Source organism: Mastomys coucha, unplaced genomic scaffold, assembly GCF_008632895.1.
Source record: "Mastomys coucha isolate ucsf_1 unplaced genomic scaffold, UCSF_Mcou_1 pScaffold21, whole genome shotgun sequence".
NCBI classification, from domain to species: domain Eukaryota; kingdom Metazoa; phylum Chordata; class Mammalia; order Rodentia; family Muridae; genus Mastomys; species Mastomys coucha.
In genome coordinates, this window is record NW_022196904.1 from 63,669,751 (window position 1) to 63,676,921 (window position 7,171).

The window sequence follows — 7,171 nt, forward strand, 5'->3', positions numbered from 1 at the left end:
CTGTGTAGCCCTGGCTGTCCTGGAACTCACTCTGTAGACCAGGCTGGCCTCGAACTCAGAAACCCACTGGTCTCTGCCTCCCAAGTGCTGGTACTCTCTTAATAAAGTTATAGCTGTGCAGTTGTGTGGGAGCATTAAGGAACAATCTCAACAGCAGCAACCACTTCAACAGTCCCCAGCTGACGAGTGAGACTTACAGTCCCCTAGTGGGCTGTAAGCAGAAGGTGCAATCTGGTCTATCTCAGGCAGGTTCTTGAAAAGAAAATCCTAAGTAGGTTAGCCCAATATCAAAGGCATGGAGATGAATTATGGATGAGTTGGGTTTATGGAGCTGATCAGATAAAAATGCAAAATATCTAGGCCAAAACTAATCCAATTAAATCAAAGCTCAAAAGCCATGCAACACTAAAGAGCCCATTTATTAATAATATGAGATGGAATTAATAATCATAATATCTGAAGAAATCATTACAGCCAGCAAGATAAGGTTCCACGGATAAGTATGCAAGGGATTTGCACCAGTTATTTCTCAAGAAAAAGTTACACGTGTGGCTTCAAATGTCTGAAAACAAACCCAGGCTCACCAGCTCCAAGGACACAAACTATAGCAGCAGTGAGATTCTGTTCTCTGCTTATGGATAGGGCAAAGACAGAGAGAAACAAAACCAGAAAGACGAAAGTGCCTGTAAGAAAACAATTAGCAAAACACACCTGGACTCTGATGTAGCAGTACCATGTGACTCCAACAAGATAAGAGTTGGGTCACAAGGACACGCTGTGTCACATCAGGCCTTTCCTGCCAGCCCTGCAGAGTTTGAGCCTGGAAGATCTTGAGTTCTAGACCAGACTGGGCTACATAAGATTCTGCCTTCAAAAGGAGTAATAAATTTATAAAAACAATGTCAATAAAACGAGAGAGAAATTGAAATGTCCTGTTAAGGCAGTAGCCAGGGGATGGGGTAGAATGGGGAGAAGGCTCAAAACAAAAACCAGACAATAACAAACAAGCAAAAAGTAAAGTTGCTATGGTAATAAACTGCACTTGCAAGTTTATTACCTCTCTCTCTAGTTTACTCTCTCTCTCTCTCTCTCTCCCTCCACCTTTCACTCCCCCTCTCTTCTCTCCTCTCTCTTCTCTCCTCTCTCTTACCCATTCTCTCCCCTCCTCTCTCTTACCCTCTCTTTCCCCTCCTTTCTCTTAGTGTCTCTCCCCTCTCTCCTCCCTCCCCTGCCACCCTCTCTTTTTAGCTGGGACCTTTTTAATTCTTCAGCAGTCAGTGTGCCTTTATCTCTTTCTAGATCTTGAAGAATGAATCTAAGTTTCCTTCCATGGCCAGTAGCCACTTATTTTCGGTCATTTTCTGCTGAAGAGGTTAGCCGGTGAGCTGCCAAAAGGAACTGTATTACAGTTTCCAAAATGCAGCTTTTGTTTTCATATCTCGTTTGCTCTCTGCCAAGCTAGAGATTAAGAGAGACGCCGCCCCATCTGTTTTGCTAACTATAAAAGAGCTCAGGAATGTTCCAGAACATACAGCCACTAGTCACTATTGGATATAAAGAACCAAGTTGACCAGAAGGTGGGCCACGAGTGAAGGAATTACATAAAAGTTCTGTTTTCCTTTCTGAAAGTAGCAGGATGAATTTGTTTTGTGTTGATCACAGTCCTGCGGATGAAAAGGTCAGTCCAGACAGAAGTCTAAACAAGCCTGTTCCTGGTGCTGGCTGGCGCTTTGCCTCAGTGACTAAGAGCGCCACAGCAGATGAGGGCTCCATTCCCAGCACATATATGGTAGCTCATAGCCCATGATGACTCTATCTCCAGGGCATCTGAGGCCTCCTGCACATGGGGTGCATAGACATATACCTAGGTGTGCACAGGCACATGTGCGCACACATGCACACACTCAAATTAAATGCAAAAGAAAAGTCTGCTCCTGACTAAAAATAACTACAAAGCTGCTCTAAGAAAACCTTGTGATGGAATATTTCCCAGCTTGGTTGGAGGTGTGGCTCGATAGAAAAGCCTTTGTTTGCTATCAGGAGGCCCACGTTTCATCCCCCAGCACTGTGGCACACACACACACACACACACACACACACACACACACGGGGGGGGGGGGGGGGGGAGAAGGAGAGGGAGAGGAAGAGGGAGAGGGAGAGAGAGTTAACACTGCTATCTGGTTGAAGGGGACTTAACTACAAAAATTTCTTCACAGAAGAAATTCCACAGAGTTAATGAAAAGAAGTTAGGCTAGCCAGACAGAAACAGGAAACACGTATTAAAACAGAAACTCAGAGTTGATTTGCAGTTAATAGTAAATGAATGTAGTTACTATTTTCCCATGTGTACCAACTGGGAAATTATAGACACCAACCTGGGTCAAAAAATCCAGGAAGGTAGCCAGGAAAAATCTAGAGGGTACATGTAGCGGAGAAGGGGTATATTTTGAGATACAGATCTAGGCCTCACTGTTGGTCCTTGGTAAGAAGGGGAGTGTGGGAAGGGGGTGCGATGCAGAGGAAATGGAGGAGAAAGAAACATGAAGACAGAGGAGAGAATGCTCAACATACAATATAGACTTAACAAAAGTTTAAAAAGAAATTAATTTAAGAAGATGAGAGAGCTGGGCCGTGGGGGCACATGCCTTTTATCCCAGCACTTGGGAGGCAGAGACAGGCAAATTTCTGAGTTTGAGGCCAGCCTGGTCTACAGAGTGAGTTCCAGGACAGCCAGGGTTATGCAGAGAAACCCATCTTGAAAAACCAAAAAAAAAAAAAAAAAAAAAAAAAAAAAAAAAAAAAAAAAAAAAAAAAAAAAAAAAAAAAAAAAAGATGAGAGAAAAGAAGAAAAATAAACAACAGTTCCAAATAACTGAAGCACAGAGATGCGTGGAGGTGGAGGCAGAGGATTGGGGCTTCAATATCATCCTTGACCATATAGCAAGATCAAGGGCAGTTTGGGCTCTGTGAGACCGTATCTCACAAAGCAAAACAAGGGCTGGCAAAATGGCTCAGTGGTAAAGTGAAGTACAAGGCGGACAGCTATTTTCAGTTTTGCAGAAGCCACATGGTGGGGAGAACCAACCCCCAGAAGGTGTCTCTAATCTTTACATGAAAAATGGCACATGTGCCCCTGCGCACATATAATACATACACAACTATATATACATATATATATATATATATATATATATATATATAATTTTTTTTTGAGACAGGGGTTTCTCTGTGTAGCCCTGGCTGTCCTGGAACTCACTCTGTAGACCAAGGCTGGCCTCAAACTCAGAAATCTGCCTGCCTCTGCCTCCCAAATGCTGGGATTAAAGGTGTGCGCCACCACCGCCCGGCTCACAATAATAATTTTTTAAAATCTTTAAAAGGAGAAGGATCCTGTCTTAAAACACAAAAACAAACAACAATCCAAAAAGCTGAACTTTTGGATTGTAAGAGACATAAAAATGGTCCAGAAAGTTTAAAGTGCTTGTCAAGTAAGTTTGACGAACTGACTTAGATCTCTAAAAAAATATGGTGGAAGGGGAGAATTGACTTCAGAAAGTTGTCCTCTGACCACCAAATGTGTGTGTGATGCCACTGATGTGCACAGACATATACATACATACAAACATAAATACACACACGCGCGCGCGCGCGCGCACACACACACACACATGCACGCATGCACACAGGTGCTCACGTACAAAGTGGCGTGCACACCCATGGACACTTACAGATAAGAAGAGAATGTTAGGTGTTTCTCTGTCTCTGCCTCATTCCCTTGAGACAATGATACTCACAGAACCTGAAGCTAGGCTAGTGGGAGCGTGAGGCCCAACATTGTGTCTCTGCACTGTTCCCCAAGATTGTTGTAGGGCCACGCCCAGCCTTTTCTGTGGGTACCTGGAATTCAGACTCAGCTCTTTCTGCTCTCATACTAGTTAAGCCACACACACACACACACACACACACACACACACACACACACCAGGTCGTTATTCTTTATTTTGTAGAGGCAGTGTCTCACTGTAGCTCAGACTGGCCTGGAATTCCCTCTGTAACCCAGGATGGCTTTGAGCTGAGGGAGGCTCTTCCTACCTTAGCTTCCTAAGTGATCCAACATGCCTGATCCTTAACCTTATTAAAACCGAAAAACACAATTTTCTAAATTGTCTAAGACAGAAAATTGACCAAGCCAACACTATACTGCTGATGAATTGATATTTGAATGTATTCATGTATTTCGATTTTTATAAAATGTACATAACTTTTGACTATTTTACTAAGCCTACAGTTCCCTGGTACTGAGCGCACTCCTATACGATGTAATCAGCACCTCGGCCGCCTCCACAATTCTTCACTGCAGTTATTTTCAAGTGAGAGGGCTGCTATTTTCAAGTCTGGAAAGGGAACTCCATTATACAAGAAGGAAAAGAGATGAGCAAAGTTAGCACGTGTCTGATCCATACGGAGACTTCGCCTAAGGCTGCGAGGGTGAGGAGGCTACAGCACTGCTCTCAGGGACAGCCCTAGTACTGGGCTGCCTGTGCCTGGCTGGAGAAGTCCAGCATCAGAATGGAGCAGGCAAGTGGGAGGACCAGGTTTACCCTAAACCCAGCATCTATAATCCTTTAAGTCGATGTTTGATTAGAGGCCAAAACAGTAGTAGGTTCTCTGTTGCTTGTCATGTGGATTGGGGGTGTAACTCTGTTGGTAGAGTAGTTGTCTAGCATTCGTGAGGTCCTGGGGTACAATCTCCAGCATTATTTAAAGCAGGCATAGTAGCCCAGGTTTATAATCCCAGAATCCAGATCGCTACTGGTTCAAGGTCAGGGTGGACACAGAGTAGGGCTACCAGCAATGGGCACAGTGGGGAAAACCCAGATTCCCAGTTCACACTGTCACCAACAGCTGCCTGAGGAGTTGTCTGGAGAGATCTCCACCCAGGTGAAACTCTTTTGTGGGTTTTGATGAAGAAGGAAGCTTCAGAGTGAGCCAGTGGGAGGTAGAGTTGGATTTTATAAGAGACAGGAAAAAAGCATTACATGTAGCAGCATGGACGGAAGCTTTTTCAGGGGAGAATTGTATAGAAGCATCTTTACAGCGAGAGTGCATAGGACTTTCCCAGCTCAGGACTCATAGCTCTAAGAAATGCTCCCACCCACCCCACCCCCACTCTGCTTCTTTTTAACATTGCTCAAAGAGTGTAGTTTATACCCAAGTTAAAGAATTTTCTTAGTAAACAAATTTATAATACCTCTGTTACAACTTTCAGGGGTGGGGTGTCTAGGTTTGGGAGAAAGAGGGAGTGTCTTTCAAAAAATCCAAAAAAGCAAAATCCTAAACAGAACAACAAAAGTAAACTAAGAGATATGTAAGCCAAGAATCTATTTACTTTTCAAAATGTATTTAGTTTTATGTATAAGCATATTTTCCCTACATGTATTATATATCTGCCACATTCATGCTCATTGCCCTTGGAGCGGAAACAGAGCACTGGCTTCTGTTGTTACTGACGGTTCTGAGCAAGCATCTGAGTGCCCAGAGCCCAGCCTGGGCCTTTCTCATAACAGCAAGTGCTTCTCCCCACTGGAGTGTCTCTCCAGCCACCCTCCCTTTTCTTTTCTTGAGACGTGCTTTAATTAGCCCGGGCTTGCCTCCAGCTCATTACACAGCCAAGAATAACCTTGACTTTTTGATTTATTTAATTTAAAAAATACTATATATATATACTAAGGATTGTGTGCACAGGAGTGCAGGTACCCACACAGGTCAGAGACATCGGATCCCGTGGAGCTGTAAGTTACTAGAGGTTATGAGTCATCGTACCATCTGACCTGGATACTGGAAACCAGACACGGGTCCTCTGGAAGAAGAGTACACAGTATGGACTCATCTAAACCAGTGAGCTATACCCAGCCCTGACCTTGAACTTCTTTCTAATCCTCTTTCATCCACCTCCGGAGTAACCCAGTAATTTCACACCCAGTTTTATGCAGTGCAGGGAACCAAACCTAGGACTTTGTACATGCTGAGCAAACATTCTATGAACTGAACGGCTGATCCAGTTCATGAGTCAAGCTTTTTTAAAAACCACAGACTCCAGGGGCTTGGGTAGATGGAAGGTGTTGGGGAGCACACCTAGCAACATTTTAACTGTAGACTCTGAAGGCTGTTCACTTCATAACTATTAACCTTTCTGTCTCTCTCCACTCACTGTTGAGGTGTAGAGAACTGTCATACATCGGGGTCTCACTGTTAAGAGGCTCCTGTTCTATCATGGCAGACAGCACTTAGGGGCTGGCCTCTCTGCTGTTTCTGAATCGAAGAATCCTTAAAGGTCCGACCCCCAAGGCTGGCAGCCAAGAGAAGTCCCTCGCACAAAGCTAGGCAGAACCTAGCTCTCCACTGTGTCTTTTCTGAGAAAAAATGGCTGCTTTCGGCACCAGCTTTGATGTCAGGGAGTTAAGCTGAGCTGAGTTAAGCAGCCCACAGTTTTACTCCACTAACAGCCATGCAGGTAAGATTTGGAGAGCTGCCCCAACTCGTTTTCCACTTGGCTCTGGACTATAAAGCCAGGCCTCCAGCCACATGAGTCACAAGACTGTCTGGTCTCTGGGACTGAAGGTCGTCTTGGAAAAGATGACAGGGGTCTCTTTGGCTAAGGATGCTGGGGAAAGCTCACCGCATTGTCACTGCTACAGCCGACAATCAGTTCAGCAGCCTTCTGGAGACTTTTTTTTTTTTTTCTGAGCTGTCTCTTGACTTAGCTTATGAATTCTCTTTTGACTGCAGTCCTAAGAGGAAAGGCCAGCAGTCATAGACGCTTTGCTGGCCTGAGGATGGTGTGCATAAACTCACCTCCCCCATCCTGCATGACGTAAGAGTTCTTAAGAGGAACACATGAGGCTGCAGCAAAGATGAGGGTAGATGGATTTCATTCGGCTTCTCAGAGCTTCAGATCTGAAACAACCTTAACAGTCAGCGTGGGGGTGGGGGGTGGAGACACAGGGATACAGATGTCATGTCAGGACAAGGACAATGCAGTTCCATCAAGTGTACATACACATCACTGTAAAAAAAAAAATGTGCAGCCCTTTAAGGGAAGCATGCATTAGGTATTGGTGAAGAATAATCTACAAGCTATACTGTTTATTAGGAATAAAAATGAAGACCA

General features: G+C 44.3%; 1 long non-coding RNA gene across 3 annotated transcripts in view; it reads right to left on the reverse strand.

Annotated features, from left to right (window-relative positions):
- Window positions 1-6,931, reverse strand: part of LOC116100575 — a 15,763-nt gene extending 8,832 nt beyond the window's left edge. For 2 of the 3 annotated variants that reach the window (XR_004122642.1, XR_004122643.1), the window contains exon 1: window positions 6,680-6,809. This is a non-coding gene — a long non-coding RNA (uncharacterized LOC116100575). Of the gene's footprint in view, window positions 1-6,679; window positions 6,810-6,855 lie in introns of those variants that run through there. The other variant, XR_004122641.1, reaches the window with a different exon arrangement.
- Between the last annotated feature and the right edge of the window lie 240 nt (window positions 6,932-7,171).